The 21864-nt window shown below is 42.2% G+C and overlaps 1 long non-coding RNA gene across 2 annotated transcripts in view; it reads left to right on the top strand.

The window, feature by feature from the left end:
* LOC129126768 (uncharacterized) overlaps nt 1–21864 on the top strand; it is a 45007-nt gene that overhangs the window by 6917 nt on the left and 16226 nt on the right. The window contains exons 3-4 of one of the 2 annotated variants that reach the window (XR_013184338.1): nt 257–400; nt 18328–18488. This is a non-coding gene — a long non-coding RNA (uncharacterized LOC129126768). The remainder of the gene's footprint in view (nt 1–256; nt 401–18327; nt 18489–21864) is intronic. The other variant, XR_008535116.2, reaches the window with a different exon arrangement.

Below are 21864 nucleotides of genomic sequence, written 5' to 3'. Positions count from 1 at the left end.
GCCTCAGGCAGCAGCAGTCCATCCATCCATCCATCCATCTGTCTGTTCATCTGTCTGTCTGTCCATCTGTCCATGCAGTGCTGCCGTTGATTGGCAGGGCTGTGGCTGGACTTCATCTCCACCCCAGAGCAGAGCGGGGGCTGCATGGCCTGGAGGTGTGAAACCCTTCCTATATGTATATGTATGTGTAAATCCATTTAATTGTACTCTGTAATCAGCAAATGTGTTTGTTTGTTTCTTTCTTTCTTTCTTTTAGAAGTGAATCCATTGCTGTGTTCAGCTCTGATGAAGATCTGAATATTTTTTTGTTATTTTTTAAATCACAGCATTTAAGTGTTGATGGATATCTCCAAACAGAATTCTTCCCTTCAGAGAAGCCAGTAAAGTGATGTGTCCATTGGTAGGTATTCATTAATGGTTCCTCTGCAGGGTAATCCTTTGCCTGGCATGTGATGTAAAAGTTCTATGAGTTGTTACTCTTGAGCAGGGCTGGATTTGGGGAATCCCCACCAGGACTGGGGAATCCCCAGGGAGTTGCTGCAGCCAGAGCCATCTTGGCAGTGCAGGGCTCAGGCCTCGGGAGCTCTTGGTCCCTGGCCTGGGGTTTGCTCCTGTGCCAGGGCTGCTCATGTCCCTTTACTCCAGGGCTGCTCATGTCCCCTTTACCCCAGGGCTGCTCATGTCCCCTTTACCCCAGGGCTGCTCGTGTCCCCTTTAACCCCAGGCACTCTGGCAGCTGCAGATGTGTTCCAGATGTGTTCCAGCAAAGATGCACCTACTCATGAGGTGTTTGGTCCAGGCTGATTGATAGGTGTGGGATGATTTTATGGATTCAAATTATATTCCAGCTCTTCCAAAACATAATAGGACCATAACAGCTCTACCCTAGAGCACTGTTAAAAGTGTTTATAATAAGTTGCTCCATTTTACTACTCCCACTCATGCCTGCAACTGCAACAGGTCTCTGACACTAGCAGTTGGTATTACACCCCAACTGACATTGCAGATGATTTTGCTTTCTCAATATTTAGAAAGGAACATTACCAAGTTTTTGTAGAGAAACCTCATTTGTAGTTTGTGTAAACTGGAAAAGCCATTAATGGCTTGTTTCATTTAAAGAAAGAGAATTGGCCCATCAAAGTTGCTTTTACTGCATTCATTCAGACTGATTTTTCGGTCTGGAAATTGTTTGTTACATGGCTGCCTTTATAAAAAACTTCAAATGTGATGTTGCATTTGATCTGTCAGACATAGCAACAGTATCTGTGCAATGCATAAAGCATTTATTTGTAACAGAAAAAAAATTACACACAAGTAACTTTCAGTTTTTGCAAAATAATTTTTGTTTCTTTTGCAAATGTACTGTGTTGTAAGTGACCAAAATTTTTCAGCTGTGTTCTTAAGTAAATTTGTTAAAATGATTAAGCAAAATAAAAACAAGCTTTGAAAATGTGTGAAAGATAAAAGGCAAACCTTTAGCTGACCTAAAAAAATATAAAGTGTAGTCATGATGATGATTCAGCCCTATTTGTCTTATGGTATCTGATCCCACTGCAATCATATTTTCCTTTTTAATTTTTTATTTTAATTTATTTCCATCAGCCTTTACCATCCTTTCTGCACTTAGGAAAAACATAACCATATTATTGGGCATCCATTCAGCTCAGTTGTTGGCATCAAGTTTCTAAACCTTGCTGAGTAAACCACACGAGTTGTTTTCAACCTGTTTCATTCCTAATTCATGCCCAAAAAATCCCCAAAAACCTTTGTAAAGAAACCTTCTGTTTTCAATTGCAGCTTTTATGGTGTGTATGCAGTTGATAAAATTCCCAGCCCTAAGGTATTGGTAGCTCTTACACATAAGGACCAGGCAGCATTTTCTGACTCATGCTGGGATTTAATTGTGTGGTGGGAAAGGGACTCTGAGCCCAGTGCAGATCTGGGAGTAAAAACTGAGCAGTAGAGGCGTGGAGCCTGTGGGAGCTGTGTCCAAAGTCTGATCACCCTCTTTGCTAAATTATGGGAGAGATCCTTAGGACTGTGTGGCATCTCCTCAGAGGTGTGCACCACAGAAAAGGGGAGGTGAGCAGAGAATCAAAGACTGGGCTGGGTTGGAGGGACCTGCTAAAGGTTACTGAGTACATCCCCTGCAATGGGCAGGGGTATCTTCTGCCCCCAAGAGCTTTCTCCTATGTTCTCTTCCATGTATATTATAACTGCTTTCCTAGGGAAGGATGACATTTCACCCAGCACAGGTTTAAGAGGAGTACTGTGCTTAATCTCCTCCAGAAGAAACATTTAAAATCACCCATCAGCTAAAAGCAGAGAAAAAATGGAGGTGTGGGAGAGAGCCTCCCCCAGCGTCTGTGGGGTTTATTTTGCTTTAAAGCACATGCATGTGAACATCAGGGTCCCATCAGTGATCCCTCCAGTACTCAGGTGTGACTTAAGAGGAACTGTGCAGCTTTTCTGTTGGGTGAGTGACTGCCAGGATTTATTCTGGGCAGAGCCCACTCTTGGGAATCCACCCCAGGATTTATTCCCACACGAGCCCTGCCCATGTGGGAACAGGGATTTCACAGGATCCAGCTGGCACAGCTGGCACAGCTGGACAGCACAGCCTGGCCATCACCCTGCTGGGCTCTGGGCATGGAGTGAGCCCCACTCAGCCCCATTTCACACTGCTCTGGGAAGGTTTCCCTGCCCACTGTAAATATTTCAAGATACTACAACTGATCAGCACTGAATCATGGCTGTTAGGATTTTTAGCTTTTGTCACGAAGTGGTAGTTTCTGAGATTTCTGTTCCAGTGTACAGAAAGATGTAACTTCTGGAAATGTGCTTCATTAATGAAGTATGATCTTTTGAACTTACAAATTCCTATAAAAGTACTGATGTAAAAGAATTCTGCATTATTCTCCAATGCCCTCCTGAAAATCTTAATAATTTTATTTTTAAGGAAAACTGTAATCCATAAAAGTCTATGATCTTTTAAAGTGTATTTGTCTTTTAAGCCTGTGTAATCTTGGCAGATATCTGGGGTAAAACAAACAAGTAAAGCAAGTGGTGATCATAAAATTCACTTTGGGTTCTTGAACAGTGTTTCCAGACCCTGAATTTTCCAATTCTGAAAAATTGTGTGATTTGGATAAAAGAATAAACTCATACATGCCTTCTAATCCTGGGACTCAGTTTTCAAGTTTTCTTCTGTACCATTCTTCCAAATAACTTAAAATCACAAAAATAGTTGAGATTTTCTCACTCAGCATGATTTTATGATTGAAGTATTAGAAAAAAATAGGAGATGCACAGCAAATGTCAGGAGATGACACCAGACAGAATGTGCTCATTTATCTTACCAAGTCAGCCAGACCTCTTGTATGTGCCTGCAGCTTATGGTGAGCTCCTCAGAGCTGATCAAAGACACATTTTAACTCAAGATAGATTTGACTGAAATTTATATTATAATAATTTCCTTTTTAAACTGGGAGAAACAAGGTGATGGCATGAAGCAGAGGGGGGAAATAGAAGTTTCTTTCCTCACACTGTCCTTTGCAGGAAGGCGCTTCCGTTCAATCTCTTTGTCAATTAATCCACTGACTGAGAGGATTGCCATAAACTCTGCCCAGGCTCCTCTCATCCCTAGGAAGTTCTATTTTCCACCACCTGGAGCCCTGGCAAACCCTTGTCTGAGCACCTGGCTTCCAGCTGTGAGGCTCTCCCCTCTCCTCCCTGCCATGCCCTTGACACTGAGTTTCTGTCTCTGGCTCTGTAGGGAAAGACTTGGTCCCTCTCCACAGACAGTATAGCTCAGCCTGGCTGTTCCTTTTTCTGAGAAGAACAGAACATAAAGCAATAAAAAAAAATATGGCTTCATGGTATTGTGCTTTCATTGGTAAGTGAAATTTAAATTTGTTTTAGAACAGGATTTTTCCTCCTCTTTCATATGCAATGATATACAGAAAATGCATGTAAAGGTATTGTTTTCAGGAATTTCATTTGCACCAAATGAAACACAAAAATTTCTAGTTATGTCCTAGGTCAACTGGGAGTTTTCTTGCTATGTAAACCTACAGGTATATAAAAATGGGATCTGAGATACACCTCTGTCCAGTCAACACTTTGACAAGGAATTAGTGACAGAAGTGAGGTGCATCAGGTGATTCTTCTCACCCATGGTGGTGATTGCTGACATCATGTGCATTCTTCCTGAGCCTGGACTACACCAATCAAGGCAATTTTGACTAACACAGAGATGCTTCACACATATGGCCTTCTTCAGGTGATGCAAATCAGCTAAAATTTATATGTGGCTTTGTTCTATGTGGGTCCTGTACTGTTGTGTGCAGGAAATAACAGTGGAAATGACTCTGAAACAAACATTGGTCATCCAGTGTGTTGCTTTCTTTCTATCTGTCTTCAGTTTAACCTAAGTTTGTGATGTCTATTCTGAATGATCCCTCCATTTCATTTCTCTAAGAGCTGTAAGGTCTGTGCTTGGACTGAAGAGAGAAGGGGGAAAAAAGGGTAAAACTGTTTGGGAGGGTGAATGTACACAAAAGCTTGTGAGTCTGGATGCTGAAATCTTTAGTATTAGACTGGAGTAGAGACTCTTTTTTCCCTAGACTGGCATATAGTGATTCCATGTGTTTGAGTGCAAAGCAGAAATCATCCCCAAATGCCTGTTTTTAAGATATGCACGTATGTTCAGTTGTCAGGGAATAAAATTCAAAAGATGAATTTTTCTGTAGCTTTGAAGAGGAGCACCTCGGTGAGTGCTGAGTTGTGCCGCACAGATCCAGCTGTGCGCTTGGGGGAATGCTGGTATGTCCTCTCCTGCTGTTCATTTATCACTGATCCTGTGCTGCAGACAGCTCTGAGATGCCATTGCTAATGTGATCTGCTCAGAAGATGGGAAGCCTGGCGTAGGATGCACTTAGTCAGGCAATTATCCTTGTTGGGGCTCCACAGCTTCTTGGCAAGGGCTGTTGTGTCTTGTCCATTACGGCTGGAGCCGGTCTGAGGGAGCGATAGTGATTTAAAATAGACAGCAGAGAGAATTGAGAGGAGTTGGAATAGTGTAGTTCACCATTCTTCATCCCCAATATATTTCACTTTTAATTCTGTATGTACAGGTCTCCTTACCGTGTGTTTTTGAACTCCCAGTGGCACAGGAATGTTTCGATGCATCTTGCGACCATCCATTTTTTGTTTTGTGGTTTCTTTACATTTTAGTAAACCTCTTCCCTTTCATTAGAGGAGGCTGACATAAAAATAATATTTTCAATATGCTGTTTTTATTTATCTACATTCTGTCATGATATACTTTGATGTAAGTTTTTAATTTTGCTTCAGCTTTCAGCTGCTGTAGCAGTTACTGCTAAGGGTCAGCAAGGAGGTTAGCCACAGTAGCACAAAACAATTTCCTGTGCTCACAGCTCAGGTAGCATTTGGATGTGGATTAAATTTTACCACATTTTCCAGTGGCCAGACACAATTATTTCTAATGAGCTTTAAATTGCTTCCAGAACATGTATTTCAAAACTTAGTGTAGTAATCCATTCAGTGTCAACTTCATAAGATAACAGGTCTTCTTCAAAATTTTGGTTAAACGGATTCTTGCAGTCTAACAGGTATTTCTCAGCAACAGCTGAGCTTGGCAGTGGCGTGCTCAGTGCTCTGAGCAGCACTGCTCTGCCCTCCTCATTCCTGGAGTGGTGGTTCCACAATATATTGTGCTGCATTTCTAACTTGTGTTTCAGAATCGCTTTCTTTCAGCAAATTTATCTTGGTGTTGGACACACTCATTGTGCTGATTTGAGAGCTTTTCTGCACATTTTGTAGTTATGGAAGCCTTAAAACACTTTTTGAAGCTCTCTCTCATCTTTATGATTCACATTTTCCTTTTTTGTCTGGGCACTTCTTTGCACTGCCCAGCATTCTAAATGCCTGAAGTGTAGCTCAAGCCATCTTTATGGGCAGTGGTGAATAATAAAAATAGGAAAGGAGGAGAGGCAAAACCTGCTTTTCTCTATAAATATGATAAGTTCTCACAACCTTTGTTTAATCTCACCAAAGTCTTCATCTAATTCACACATGTTAAAATATGATTCAGGTACATTATTACCATCCAAAGTGTTTATTGGTTTGAAATTGGTTAGAAGAAGCCCTGCTGCAATGAACTCAGCAATAAGGAAATCATTCTTTGTTACAGCTTCTCCTACATGAAAAACACGTTCAGTCTCCTGTGAAAATTTAAAAGTTTAATAAAGGACAATAGGAGACAAGGACATGGAGCAAAGGTTATTATGGCAGGTGCATCTTGGCACTCAGCCAAGACCACACTGTTACCTTTGGGGATACCCCTTAAATACCTTTTCCCCTACATCAGCCTGTTGCATATTCATAGACCCTTATGCCTATCCATAAATAGTTTACATATTCCAGGAACTATTTTACATGGTCCCTCTTTGGGTCCGCCTTTTTAGAGCATGCATGTTTCTTGGCTGTGGTTTTGGCTCCTTTATCACTTCCAGTTTGGGCCTTGGTCCACACTTTCTTCAGATGGTGAGTGCTGATAGTTGGCGTATCTGTAGCAGGTGTCCTCATCCTGTGTTCATTGGATGTTATCCCATCCAAGCAGGCATTTTAACACAAGCATAGCTATTTCACTACTATGTCTAAGCTTAATTAACAACAAAAATAAAAATGATATCTTTAAAGAAAAATTACTTTTACATCACACATATAAAATCCATTTTAATATTTGCAAAAAGCCAATATGTATGTATAGCATCCTGTAAAAGCAATGAAAGAGAAGAGCTGAGGGGAAATCTGTGTGTGCTGACATCTCCTGCATCCAGGGGAGGGAGGGAAGGGGTGGCTGTGGGTCCTGAGCCTGGGGACATTCCCTGGAGCCCCAGCAGCCCAGACTGCTGTTGGCTGCCTTGGAACTTCCCTCTGCACAGACACCTTTTTCTTCCAGCACCTTTGGTTGTACTGAGGAGTCTTTCAGTAAGTAGCTCATTAAATTGGCAGCCAAATTCAAGCCTGTATTTCCTCTCCAGCAGTTTCACCAATATCTTTTAAAACCCCTTTCATATTCCTATCAGAATTTTGTATCACCCCTGAGTCACAGAGAGTTCTTAATTTGTGTGACATTGCCATGAAGTGCAGGGCAAAACTTTGGGTTAAATGAAATTACTGAGAATTTTGAAAGCCAATGTATTTTAAGGTAGTGAGATGCAATTTCTCCCACAGCAAGAAGAAATTGGTGCAAGTTGGATTTTTTCATTTGATTTTTAACTCAGTAGTAGCACAGGGACTTCAGTGATTATCTCTACAGAGTTGTTGTTTTGATAGGAGCTATGAATTTCAAAAACAATTTTTGAATTAAATATGTCAAAAGTCACTTTTATGTTGAATTAATTTCTTTAAATGGTTTCTTTTAATAATAGGAGTTTATAAAATTGTATTTTGGTCTTCCACTACAGGGATTATAAATGTAAGCATATCCTCAGTAGCTGAGGAGTTGTTCTTGACCTGATTCCAAGTACCTCCATAAATTAGTTTATGTTCAGTAGTATCCATCGTGTATAAAAATATTCCCCTGAAGCTCCTGCTAAATGTTACAAGGAGATCATTCTCTTTTTTTACCTACTCAGGCCTGGCACTGTAGTTCATATTTTGTTCAATAAATGCTGAAACACTGCTCTGCACTGGTGCCCTGATGGCGGCGGGGTGGGGAGTGGCACCACCAGTCCCTCAGCACAGCTGCTCTCGGAATTGGCTGCTCCCACCCTTGGGCCCTTTGGAGATGGATCCATGAGCACAGGACACTTCTCCTGTTCTCCTGCAGCTTTTACTCTCACACAAGACTCAGGCTCCTCAGTGCCTCTGGGGAGGGACAGCCCCGTGTTCCCCTGCTCCCTTCCTGCACCCAATCCCTTCTGCTCATCAAGGGGTTTTAATTACAGGGTGGTTTTTTTTTGAAGTAATGAAAGTGATGGAACATCAGCAGTTGAGGATACTTCCTAGAATTCATGTTCCCAGTCTAAGGGGTTCCTAGGGTTTTTCCAGCTTCTTTCCTCATCATCCATATTTTATCTCAGCTTGCAGTTAATTTCCATATTAAGTACATAATTGCCTTCTTGACAACTCCTGAGCTCTTTCATTGCTTTTTACACCAAGTAGTTGAAGGACCTGTGGCTGCAGGATGTAATGCTTCGACGGCTACAAACTCAAGGCTCTTCCTTTCCGAGATCCAGAACTTTGCTTGTTTCTGAAGCCAGGTATATATTTGTGTTAGTGAAGTTGACATTTTCAACAGAGAATTTAATAGTGGAAGAGCAGCTCAGGTTAATTTACAGCACTCTTGCTTTTCTGTCTTGTTTGTGCCCTGAGAATTTTACTCTTCAACAATGGTTTCCAAAACCAGTGTCTGTCTTCCCACTTGGTCTCACAGACAGTTTTGTATTTAGTTTTATTTTTTTCCCCACAGAATTTGAAGTTCATTGATCTTCTCAGTAACTACACCAGGACTTGTCAAAGACATTAATTGTAATTAAGATTATTTGTCTGGGATGTATTAAATAGTACACTGTAGGAAGCTAAATGGAGTTTAAGTTTTTGTAAGTGAAATCTCTTATTTATGTAAAGTATTAAAATAAATTAATATTCAGGTACACTATAAGACTTTTTTCTTTTTTTTTGCTATGTTTTACTTTTCAAAGACCTTTTAGATTCTGCTTCTGTTTAGTAACAGAGATTTAACACCCTTTGGAACTAGTTTCTGTGCAGCAACAATGTCTGGAATGGTATGTCTTCCCCAGTTACCCTGTGTTCCTGACTGTAGCATTTGAGATAAGAGAGGTGCTGCAGCGCCATTTCCAAATGTGAAAACCATTCTGGATTCTCATTCATAAATTAGTTTTTGTTTAATTAGGAAGGCTTGATTTTATTTTGTGATCATCTTTCCTAGCTAAATATTTGCTTTCCTCTTCTCTTCTGTAATTCTAATTTACCATTCCAGCTTCTTACAGACCCCAGTTACTTTTTTAGAGCATATTACCTGACTGTATTCCCAGTCGGTTTTGGTTTTTTTTTTTTTTTTCATCTACTTTTCTTTTACACCCTAATGCATAAATTCCCTTGCATAAATTCACCACTTGCTAGAAGTGGTGACCAACACTAGTGTTTTAAACAGTAGCTTATGCCTTTCTACCCTACATCAGGTGACACCAAATGGGTGGTACTTCAGTGCATTAGGTGTTTGGAAACAATGTTTTCCTTTCATTTTTTTAATTGCATGATGTAAATTTGTCATTGCTGGTAACCAGTAGCATTAAGAGAAAGAACTGAAATGAGGCAGGGAGATGATTTGCAGGTGGGAATTTGCTTGGATGGGAAGGAGAGCTGTGCAGAGGCTGACCCACTTTAAGGTTAGGCCTCAATATGTGTTAAATGATGCTCCATCTGTGCAATCTCAAGCAAGGTTTTAGGGCATTTTTTAATTGCCTACTATAAAATCACAACTGCATTGTCATAACTCCCGCTCCCAGCAGGCAATGTTTGGGTTGTGAACCAGTACAGGTACTGCCCACTTAGCTCAGTGCTCCTTGATCCAAGCTGTCATCACAGCCAGGACAGCACGGAGAGCAGAGGAGCCGAGCATCTCATTGTGGGCTGTTCTTAATGAGAATCCTTTCAAAAACCTACAGCTTTGTGGTATTTTCCTCTGGTTAAAATTGCCAAGAATGATGAGTAGTAACAAAGGCAAGTCTGGCACTTGGGTTCTGTGCAGACCAGGTTTGTCCAGGTCACATCCGAGGGCTCAGTTGAGTCAGGCTGCTTCATGGTGGGCAAGAGCTTTGGCTTTGCTGTGCTCTTGCACTATTTTAGCTCACTTTCATTAATTGCCTTAGGTTTGAGAAAGACTGTCATGAAGACAAACTCCCTCTGGGGTGCTGTGAAGATGAGCATTAAATTGTTACAAGGTACTAAGAAAACATGGTAATGAGACCTTGTGAGCACAGGAATCTGTACAGAGGATTGCACTGGGATCTGCTGCACGATGGATCCAAAAGTCATTACTGCTTGTTAATAGCAACAAAAATATTTACCAGTTGCTGTTATTTTTATATTATAAACATGGAGTTGAATTAAAAAGTCATTCCCATCGGTGACTGGTAAAACAGAGGCTTTTGAAAAGGACATGTTAGCTTTCTGAGGAATACATTTAGGGTGTGTATCTGTCAGCAAGGGACCCGAGAGACCATTCTGGTAGTGGATCAAAACCAGGTTTTGCTGTGGCTGAGGCATGAGAAACTACAAAACCATGTGTTGCAACTCTGTTCAGATTGAGGAATTCATGCTGATAGACCCAGTCATGGTCTGGCTGTACATCAGTGGCAGGGATTAGGAGCTTTTAATTTTAATTTTGCATACTAATTGCTTGGTGGCTTTTAAACTCTAGTCATGCTTACTTAACAGATCTTTTACATCTTTTGCATCTTTACATCTTTTACATATTTCTTCCAAATAGTAATGAAAATAGAGGCAAAAAATAAGTTTAGATAGTGCCATCAAAATATTTTAGATTTGCAGCTGCTTAAATAAGTCAAGTCCCTTCCTTCCTTCCTTCCTTCCTTCCTTCCTTCCTTCCTTCCTTCCTTCCTTCCTTCCTTCCTTCCTTCCTTCCTTCCTTCCTTCCTTCCTTCCTTCCTTCCTTCCTTCCTTCCTTCCTTCCTTCCTTCCTTCCTTCCTTCCTTCCTTCCTTCCTTCCTTCCTTCCTTCCTTCCTTCCTTCCTTCCTTCCTTCCTTCCTTCCTTCCTTCCTTCCTTCCTTCCTTCCTTCCTTCCTCTCTCTTTCTTCCTTTCTTTCTTAACATGTAATCAGATCCTCTCTCATGGGATCAAGTTCATCTGCTGAAAGTCAAGGGCATTTCCATCAGTTTCTCTCCACTCAAATCTGCCTTATGTGGAAATTATGTCAGCTTTGGTGTCTTCAAGTTGAACAGGGACAACCACTTTGACAATGTACTTCAGGCCTGTGTCAAAATGCTGTTTTCAGTATCCCACAGTGACCTGCTAGTAAGCAATTACTCATCTTGGGAGTTTTTATGTGAAATATGAAATAATACCACCACAGGCTTTGTATTGGTATAATGAGAGGGATCTAGAACAGCTCAAATGCAGTTTTCAGTTCACTTATATGAATTTATTTATATAGTGACATCTGAAATACAGGTATGACTGAAGTGCCATGTGAAACAAGAGCTTTTTGAGAACTCCCGCTAGGCTTGTAAAAGAGAGAAATGCAATTTTTTTTTTCCATTTCTATACTTGCAAACCCATTTTGTTTCCTGCATGCACTGTAAAGCATCCTCATATATCCAGCTACTCTGCAATTAGTTTCAATCTGTGAATTGTCACTGCACTGTGTATTCCCCATAAACTGGGAAACTTTAAAATTAAAGTACACCATGTTCCCACTTCTCCACAGGAAAACAGCAGATCTTACATAATATCTGCCTGAATTCAAACTGTGACTTTTTCTTTGTGATACTTTCATTCAGAGCTGTCCTTGTCTTGTAGGAGGGGACAAATCCAGGGTAGTTAAAGATGGTAACACTCACGTTTATTTTTGCTCATAAAGAAAGACATAAAGAAAGTCCATGGAAGTGGTAAGTTGCTCTCAGTTAAGTCAGTGTATGGTCTGTATAGTCAAACATGCCTAATGGGAACATTCCCATATATCCAATGCTTAATTCCCTAAACAAGAATCCTTAAGAGGAAGATGATGGTTGGATTGGGCTGGTGGGCTCAAGCCGGGACCTGTGCCAGCACACAGCCTGTTAAAGGAGCTCATTTAGGCACAAAAACAAGCGTCTCTCTGAGGTGGCTTGGGTTGTGATAAATCTTGGTGAGGTGAGGTTTCCTGCAGAAGGCAAGACACAGCTGGAGTCCTGAACAGAGCCATCCCACTCTTCCTGGACTGGGAGCTGTGGCAGATAGCAAAGCACTCGAGTGGGTTTGGAATATCCTGAGCTTATTATTTTAAACTAATAGCAAGTTATATCCAATGGTAAATTTGAAAAGTTGAAATCTACTGAAGACAAGAGAATATTTTGTCTTTCAAAATATTCTGATTTATTGGCTAGTTTAGAATTTATCATCTCATCAAATCTGTAAGATCATTCTTGTGTCATCTATTAATACTGTTAATATTAGTCAATGGTAGTATCAGTATTTTCTATGAATGTGTACTCCTTTTTTCAGTAATGTCCAAAACAAAGCCACTCTTATAACTCATTTTTTGAAGTGTCTCACCCAGGATCATATGAGTTCCATTGCCTGTTTAGAAGTAACATCTTAGTCTGTATTCTGACCTCAGTATCTGAAGGACTCGCTGCAGTAGATAGGAATTGCTTTTACTTGGCTACAGAAAGAATTTAAGTATTTAGATAGCTCAGGTTTTCAAGGCAGCACATTCATGTGTATCTTCAAAAAAAATAATAATATTTCAAACAATGGAAGATGTTGAATTTTGATGTTTGGAATTTGGAAGACACTTGGATTTTGAATAGCCAAAGAATGTGACTCTTTGGTTACTGGATAAATTCTTTTAAACCTGTAGATTTTTACAGAGAGTGTTTTTATACAAGCCTGAATTTTTAAACTTATTAATGTGCCTCTCCTGGAATCGTACTGAAAACTCATGCATTTGTTATACAGAAGAAAAATATTAATGTGTGTACAAGTATCTGTGGGGTTATGTTTTATTTGATCAGCATTGCTATTGTGTAAATAATGCTTGTTCTGCACAGCTGTGATGTGATTTGAGGAATGTAAAAGTATCTGCCCATGGAAAAAAGAAACCAGTTACTCAGTACTTCCTGAAAACACTTCAGGGGAGAATCAGAGCCACAGAAGCACACCTGGTATGATAAAGCACAGCATCCAATTGCAGTTCACTGAATTCGTTTGCACTGTTTAATTAATGATTTTGAACCAGATGCCTGTCCAATATTTGGGGTTTGGGCTGGGGAGTCCTAGTCTAAAGTAATTTGGAATATGGAGAAGGAGACAGCATTTGAAGGAAGAAAAAATAAATCATGCAGTTACGTTCTGGTCACCTTGGAATACCCTGCAGTTTCTGCCAGGGAAGCTGTTCAAACCCTTCAGTCAGGTTTCTTGATTAGGGGAGTTCTTGCGGGAAGGACCAGGAGCCCACACCATGAGCGTGTGGAGATGTGGCTGCAGGAGCTGCTGCTGCTGCCCCGGGCCTGCAGGAGGGCAGAGGCACTGAGGGGTTCTCGCTCTGCTAAATACACCCGGGCAGCACTTCGGGAGGGGATCCTCTGCTAAATACACCCAGGCAGCACTTCGGGAGGGGATCCTGGGATCCTCTGTAAAATACACCCAGGCAGCACTTCGGGAGGGGATCCTCTGCTAAATAAACCCGGGCAGCACTTCGGGAGGGGATCCTCTGCTAAATACACCCAGGCAGCACTTGGGAGGGAGCACTGCGAGGGGGAGCGGGCAGGGAAGGGCTGAGCCGCAGCACGAGGAGTGTTCAGGTCATTCTGCTCTAGAACAAAACCCATGTCCCCGTTATCCCGAGTGCTTTGTCGCAGTGGTGATGGCACGACGGCTCCTGCCCGTGGCTGGCCCTGCAGGTGGGTATTCTGCCTGAACCTGACCTTGGCCAGCTCAGCAAGCCATGACCTGGGCTCTGCTATCCTCCACACCTCTTCCATGGGACACACTGGTTATGTTCATTTCCATAATTCACTGGCATACCATGTTTACTTTTAACATCTCTTTGAAAAGCAAATGGAACTAACTAAAAGGGGGAGAAGAAAATGTAAAAGCTAAATAAGCTTCAGCTTTCAGGTGTTCTATTTATTTTTCCCTCTCAAAAAGTGTTGATCTCTCACTCAAGGCAGGTAGGAGGAGTAAGAAAATTGTGTCTTTCCAGTTTTAGCTTCAAACTTTTGTGGTTTAGGCATATGGGAGTTTAATTATCAAAAATCATTGATTTTTTTTTTTTTAGGAACATTTTAGAAAACTTATATACTCTATAATGCCTAATGTTAACAGCTCACTTTTTTTATCATAAGCCCTAGATTTGCTTATCCAATGCTCTCCTTCAGTTCCTATCAATGTCCTTACAGCACAAAAAAAGAAGTACAAACATACAAGGCCAAAACACTGTGCAGTCTCCATCCTTGGAGATATTCCCAAATACTGGAAAAAGTCCTGAGGGACCTGTCTGGTGCTGACCCTGGTTTTAAGAGGAGGTTGGATGGACAATGGTCTCATTTGGTTTCTGCCTCCATCTTTAGGATCCCGCTGGTCTTTTTCACTTGTTTTCATGTTAGCTCCCCAAGACATGTTTTGGTTGTGTCCAAATGCCTGTGCTTACTTCCCATGATTAGTCAGCTGAAAAAGGCTTCATTTGTTTTAAATTTCCATGTTGCAGTGACAAACTGATTATTTTTCCTTAATATCATGTATCAAGAATTAATATTCAAGTCAGCCATTAAATTCTTCATTTGTGTTAAAGAAATGTTATTTTCCATACTGCTGTAATGACATGTCCAGAAGAACTATTGGACAGTTTATGGCTCTTAATGTTGATTTGATTTTAATCATCTCAATAGTCTCACCTGTCACTGTATTTCCTAATTTTCTAAATGTTTTATCCCTTTTAAAATGTTGGTATTTGGGACATTATTAATTATCAGACAGTGAAATATAAATTTACTTCCTCTGTGTTATTTGGCCATATACAACCTTGTGAGTAGATTCAAGCATTGCCTTTTTCACTGAATTGTATCAGTGCCACAAGAACATCTCAGAATAGTAGGGCTCAAGGCTATAAGCCATGTGAGGGGAAATTGTGTTTTAAACTGATTAGAACACACAAGTCATTTTCAGAAATGTTTATATAAATTAAATAGCTGTCTTTTTTATTTTAAAAATTATATACAAGGAGATCACTTCTCTTTCACAGAAAAAAAGTATGTGACATTTTTCTCCATTCTCTTTATGTATGTGAAACCTTTGAGACTATCATTGCAGTCAGGTGTAGGACAAACATTCCCCAAATTCTTTTTCCTGAGGAGTGCTCATTCTGATCCTGAGTAAATACCTTTCTTGATTCCCCACTTTATAAGGAATATGTATCCCTTCTGAGGCACCTCACTGCAAATCAGCTGTAATAGAAGCCCTCATCCCCGCTTTTATTGGGAGGATAAACACTGCAGCAGTTCCCTTCCAAAGTGTTTACCTGGCTTTCTCACAGCTGACTCAGTGGATCAGAGCCTTTTAAGGCAGTCTGCCTGGCATTTTGTCACTAATCTCTGAAAAGCTTTTCTAATTCTCATATGATTAATAGTATAGGATGCTATTCATTGAGGAAAAAGTAAAACATTTTTTTCTGTCTTGCTGCCTAATTTAGATGTTAAATTGCTAAATCTATTTACTTTCCAGCTTTAGTCTCAAAGGCAAATAATGCCAGTATTGAACTACAAGCAGTTGACGGACAAAGAAAATACCACTTAACTCCCTCTCCTTGCCAAACCAAAATCTTTTAATTTGCAGAGATTCAGCAATGTCATTAAACTACTGAAAAACAATTTCCTTCCAGCAGGTTGTTGTCATATTGCTGAGACCAAAAGGCATCATCAAGTCCTCTGAGGTCTTGATGTCTCTTCTAAAAAACAATATAACCCATTCTAAGATACATGCTCAACCTGCAATTGAATGAGCTGATGGCTGATTGGAATTGCATACAGGAGGCAAAACCACACAGATAACAGAGAAGTGCAGGTAAGGCCCCAAATCTGAAATGAACACCTGCTAGCAAAGCAGAAACCCAAGGGACTGGTGACTGGTGCCACAGTTGCCATCCATGTCCTCGGCCGGTCCCTGTCCCCAGCTGGTCATCAGGGAGGTGCAGAGGGCTCCGTTTGCCTGACAAAGCTGCTGAAGTGCTGCTGCTCCCTGATGACACACCCAGAGCTGGAGGTGGTGCCTGTGTAACCATGACCTGCTCGCTTGGTGATCCAAATGATTTGTACACAGGGCATGGAGCTGAGTGGACCAGAAGTGAGAAGCATGGTTTGACTGCATTTTTCCTGATTATACCAAGATTTTTCTCTGTTTCCTTTGTAATTATATCTTTATTCTGTCTTCTCACCCATTTATCTGTCCATAGCCTAGAGCTGGTAGCTCCTCATTGCTCCTGTTTGTTCTATTTATTTGGTTGGCTTGTCTCACTAAGATTTAGTGAGAACATTGTTCTGCAAAGCACAGGGTTCCACATGCCCAAAAGAGTCATTCAAGGGAGTTTGCTTGACACTCCCTGTCTGCAATCAAAAGGAAAAATGAGCATAGGGAAGCATATTTGATATATAGTTATGGGCAAATTTAAGTAGCTCTTAACACTCCTATCAGATTCTCATGAGCAAATGATAGCGTAGACTGTCTGCTGTCCTGCTAAAATCACTTACTGTCGAGTGTAAAATACCTACTTGCACAGTATCAGCATGTTTAGAACTACTGCTGTTTTGTAAAGTGATGATAGTGATTTACTTTGTATTATTCAATTTAAAAAGAAATAGAGTTAAGCACTGGTTAGGAAATACAGCAGAGCCCTCCTATGAAATATGTATTTTAAAATCTCTCACTTGTTGTTATTGATGGTGATTCAATTCCACCATGCAATTGCATTGCATTTCTAGTTTATATGCAGGACTGTTTTGGTTGGGAATACAACAGTACCAGGTTCTGCGGCCTTGGCTTTGTTAACACTCACAGCTTTGGACTCAGCTCTGTTCCAGCAATGTCCTGCCCTCTTGTACCATTGAGTTCAGCCCTCAGAAGCTCATGGGTCCTGTGGAGACAGAGCTGAGAGGCTCCAGCTCATTTTTGTGAGCTGTTAGGTGACTCCCAGCTCCTGCTGCTGAGCCAGCTGGTTGCTTTGGAAGATCAAGCCTTAGGAGACCACTTCTCTGGCTAAATGTCCATTTAGTGTTTCCTCCAAAACACCCTTAGCAAGATGCTGTTTAGATTTAGATTGTGAAGGGTTAATAGTGTCAGCACAGAGCTCAAGGAGTTAAATAGACACAGATCAAAATACTCCAGTGTCTAGAGGGATGTGTTTAAATGAACACTGCAAGGTTGGCAGGCCTCCAAATTAGCATAGCTTAAAGAATTCAAGGTACATTTAATTGGATCCTTCTAATCCCTTTTCCCTTAGAATGAGCATTTTAACAGTTTAATTCCTTTTGCAACCCCCACATCCCTTACTCCAGTGGCCCATCTAAAATAAATACTGTGAACTATAAAAGGCCTAGAGAAGTTCTTGCTGAAGCTAGTGGCAACAGGATGTAGCCCTCAACACTCCACTCATTCGGATGGGATGTTTGGAATTGCAGAGGGTATCAGGGCTAAGCTTGGCACCCAGCAGGTTCAGCTGCTGCCTGCACAAGGAGCTTCAGGGGCTGCGTTGGGATGGAGTTGGCAGCTGTGGAACAAGGGTTACAGGGTGGGAACTGGAGGCAGCACAGGGGGCTGTGTCCGGGTGCCCAGGGAGTCCCTTGGGTGCCAGCTCAAGGAGGTGGCAGTGGGCAGGGGATGACACTGACACTGCCAGAGCAAGGCAAGGGAAGAGTGCATGAGAACCACAGGCCAGGACACTGCTTTTAATGGATTTAATACACTTTAGCCACTTCAATTACTCATTAGTGAGTGAACTGACTAACTGGCTGTTCGTGATGACCTTTTTACTGCCTTTAATGACCCTTGTTCAGTGTTTGGCACCTGACATGGACTATAAGCTCCTTGGGGCACAGAAACACTGGGAAACCCTTCTTGAGGAAAGCCTGGATAACAGCTCTATTGGGTTTAACCTTTTCTTCTCAGTAGGCAGATGAAACTAGAATTTTAGTTTCCAGGAATCCGCAGTCTTTTGAATGTGAAACTGAATACCAGTAAAATGTCAGCCCTCATCCTGCCAGAGGATGAGCAGCCAGTGTTCATACAGTGCTGAATGAGGCTTGCTGCAGTTACAGGATCCTTCATGTAGATATCCCACGACATGGTATAACATGAATAACCAGTTCCCTAACAGCAAAGGGGCCTTAGTAAAAGCAGTCTTCAAAGCTGCCCAGCCCCTCTGCCAAAACGGGACTGGGTGATTTATCATCTAGCCTAATGTCAAATAGATTAAACTTGAGGTCTCGAAGTACTGTGAAATGTCATTATTAGTTTTTGTTTTTATGGAAACAATTACAAAACTGTTTCATTTTTTACACAGATACAATTGTCTCCTCCAGCTGCTGAGCTACTTTAGACTACATTGTCATCTGCTTCTTCAGGCACTAAAGACAAGAAGACTCTCACAGAGGTAGAGATATTTCACAGGATGGAGAAAGATTGCTCCACTTCATGCAGCAGAACCCAGAAGTTCTACACCAGGTGAATTCACAGCCTTTTCTATGGGGTATTACTATATTTCTGAATTCTCCTGGGTTTTGCGGTACTTAACATCACGTAGCAGTGGCTATTTAGTGACAGAACAAATGTCCCCACTCTGGGATGCAACCCCTGAGTAGCTTCAGCTGTGTTCTCATGACAACCAAGGACTGAAGGTATTTTTTGTCACACTGAACAGTGTAGGCCCTGTACTTGTCTGTACAGCATCTTACAACTGAGTGTTTCATTTTTGCTGATAAAAAAAATGTATGTGAGATCATCAATACATTTCTATAGACAAATGGGAAGAAAAGTCTCTAAAGTATTTTAGGAGGAAGAAGAAAAAATTCTGGCATTGAACTACACATTTTGGTAATGAAATGTGCAAAGTGAATGTCTATATGCTGCCAAGTTTGAATATTTTATTTTACAGTAGATGACTCACTGGAATTTTTTTCTATTAAAGGTAAATACAATAGAAATTAAATCTCATGCTTCTGAAAAGGAAGTGGCCTCTGTAGTGCTTAGGAGAGATTGCCCCTTCTCAACTCCCTCAGGTTTTCACAGCCCAAGTGCATTACAGAGAGACCAAGATGTTCATAGCTACAGATCTCCCCATGCCACATGCCCTTAAATTCTCACTAAACTATTTGGAAATGCTTATTTACAGGAATCTAATGCGGTGGCATTTAAGGAGGTGTGTTTCACCGGTCAGGAGGCTTTTAATCTAACTAAATGCAAATGACGAGTGTGATCATTTGTGTTTCCCTGCTAGCTGGGCGTCATTTGTAAAAAGCCTGGCATGCAGTCACCAGTTTTTGTTGGCATTTGCTTGCTGTTCTAATTGAAGGTGAAAAGGAACTAATGGTAGCTAATATAATCCTGGCACTAAATTCCAAGAATATTAATGGTGTTTATTATTGACATCATTACCAGAATAGGATGATTCCCTTGTCATATTACAGGTTCTTATGTTTTACACGCCTGACAGGGGTTTCCTGGAAGCAGCAGTCAGCGTTTGGGGCTGTTGGATTACTCCACACTGCACCTCACGTGCAGTGATTGAAGGGGCAGAGCAGCAGGCTGGTCCATTTATGGCAGTCCTGATGTAATACTTTGTCTGTTAATATGCAGTAATCTTTCACTTTACAGCATATGACTAGGCAGCGATCTGTCTTTATTAACTTCAGATTCTGCGGAATACGTTATATTTATTTTGAATGCAGGCTTTCACATACTCTTTTAAATATTAATGGCTGGTCTCCAGCAGTCAGCATAAATATGATTTGCATTAGCACTAGTCATATCATATTGAGTGCCTTTGATGTCAACTATTCAGGGTACTAATATCTGACATCATCTCCCGAGGTCACTGACAACTTTGACCTTTATTCTCATGCACAGTTTCTATGGTCTCAGAAGCTCTTTTGAATTGATTTGAAATTTTGACTCTTCCCTTTATGAGGCAGTAAAATTGATAATTATTCAGATGGGAACTGAGTACTGAGCGAAAAATCAATTCCACCCGCTCTCTGCTGCGTATAAAATTACTTCTGAGTCTGCCGGACTGAACGGATGGCCAAGGTAAAAGCAGCAGGCAGGAATAGTGGAGAGGATTAGCTGGACAAAACTAATAGCCTAAAGGGATGGCTTTGGAGATGAGGGAGTGTGTCGGTTGGGGGTTATTATTAGCAATGATGGGACTCATTGATCATATGTTTACATCAGGTTTCCATTGGGTTATAAATCAGCCCTGAATAGAAGCGGAACCCAGGGCCTGGTGCACTACCGGGGGCACGACGTATTAGATTATTCTCACTTTCACACTCGGATGAAAAGTGAGACATTGATTATTCATTGGCTGGCCATTAAACACTGGGTTTATGGACGATTTGACTATCATAGAAGCTAATGAACAAGATTGCTGCTTCCTAACCAGCGGTTTCAGTTTTCAGGACATCTGTTTGGTCTCAGTAATGCATAACCCTGTTAAGGAGCGGGTCACAGACGCTTAACGGCGCTGAAAACCTGCGGCCTGCTGCCAAACTGTGCTGCACTTTGGGGGTTTGGCGGCTCGGTACCTGCGCCGCTGGCGCGCCCCCTGCATAGTTCCCAGCCGGGGCTCGGGGCTGCCGTGAGGCTCCGGCGGCAGCCGGACAACGACCCGGCCCCGCTCGGGCCCCGCAGCGTCGCCGGTGTGCCCCGGGCCGTGCCGGGCTGCGCCGGGAACTCGGGCAGCGCCGGCCCCGCGCCCCCGCCCATCGTGCCCGGGGCAGGGCAGCGCCTCCGCCGGCCCGGCACAGCCCGGCACAGCCCGGAACTGCCCGGCACTGCCCGGAACTGCCCGGGGTGGGGGCCGGGGCCGAGCGGCCGCCTCGCCGGAGGAGAAGGCGGCGGGCGGTAGGTGCGGGCCGGGCCCGCGGGCAGCGAGAGGGGCTGGGGCTGGGCAGGGGCGGTTCTGCGGGCCCGGGGCCCTCTCGCAGCAGGAACCGCCGACCGCCCGGCCGCGAGTGCGGGTGTCCCGCTGTCCTGTGGCATCGCTATCATCATCATCATCATCATCATCATCATCATCATCATCCCCATCATCATCATCATCATCATCCCCATCACGCCCACGCTGCCCAGCGGGGCGGTCGCGGTGCGGCCGCTGCGGACAGCGCGGTGTGACGCGGCCCCGAGCAGCGGAGCTGTGGGATCGCCCCCCTCGATCCTACCTTGATCCCTCACGTGTGACCCGCAGCAGCTCGGGGGCTTTAATGGGTTGACGTGACTGTATGAAGAGGGAGCAATAGAGAACATGGAAGTGAAACAGCTCCGTAATGCTCAGGAGCAAATTTCGGCATCCCTGGGAAACTCAGCAGTGGCTGTTCGCTCTGGCCGGCTTTTGCCGTGCCCGGGCTCGTAGCCCCGGGCGAGCAGCCTGAGCTCCATCTGCATATATCCACTTGGTGAGGGGATCTTACAGCCACTCCGAATTAATGTGGGAAGTAATTTCAGATGTATGGGTAGAACACGGTATTAAGTTTACTGCACTCACCTATTGATGTTATGTTCTGTTCTAAGCACTTTGATAAATAGTTTTTTAAAAAAAAGCTCCTACTTTGTCATTTTTCTCAAATTGAGACTTTTGGTACTTCACTTTATAAATGAAAGTGTAATTTTTGGTCTTAAGAAGCTACCTTTACCCTCTCTTAATGCTGATCTTGCTGAACTCTACACATTAGGCTGTTAGCTCAATTTTTGTGTCTTAAAATACTATTCCTTTTAGTTCTTTCCAAAAATTGATGAGTTTTGTAGCATCTTTCACCTGCAGTTCTAACAAATGTTTATGAACAAGGCACAATAGGTAAAGAATTCTTGCTTGCATCTCTGAAAT

Source organism: Agelaius phoeniceus, chromosome 15 (genome assembly GCF_051311805.1).
Source record: "Agelaius phoeniceus isolate bAgePho1 chromosome 15, bAgePho1.hap1, whole genome shotgun sequence".
In the NCBI taxonomy this organism is placed as follows: Eukaryota; Metazoa; Chordata; class Aves; order Passeriformes; family Icteridae; genus Agelaius; species Agelaius phoeniceus.
This window is presented reverse-complemented; position numbering and strand designations above follow the sequence as displayed.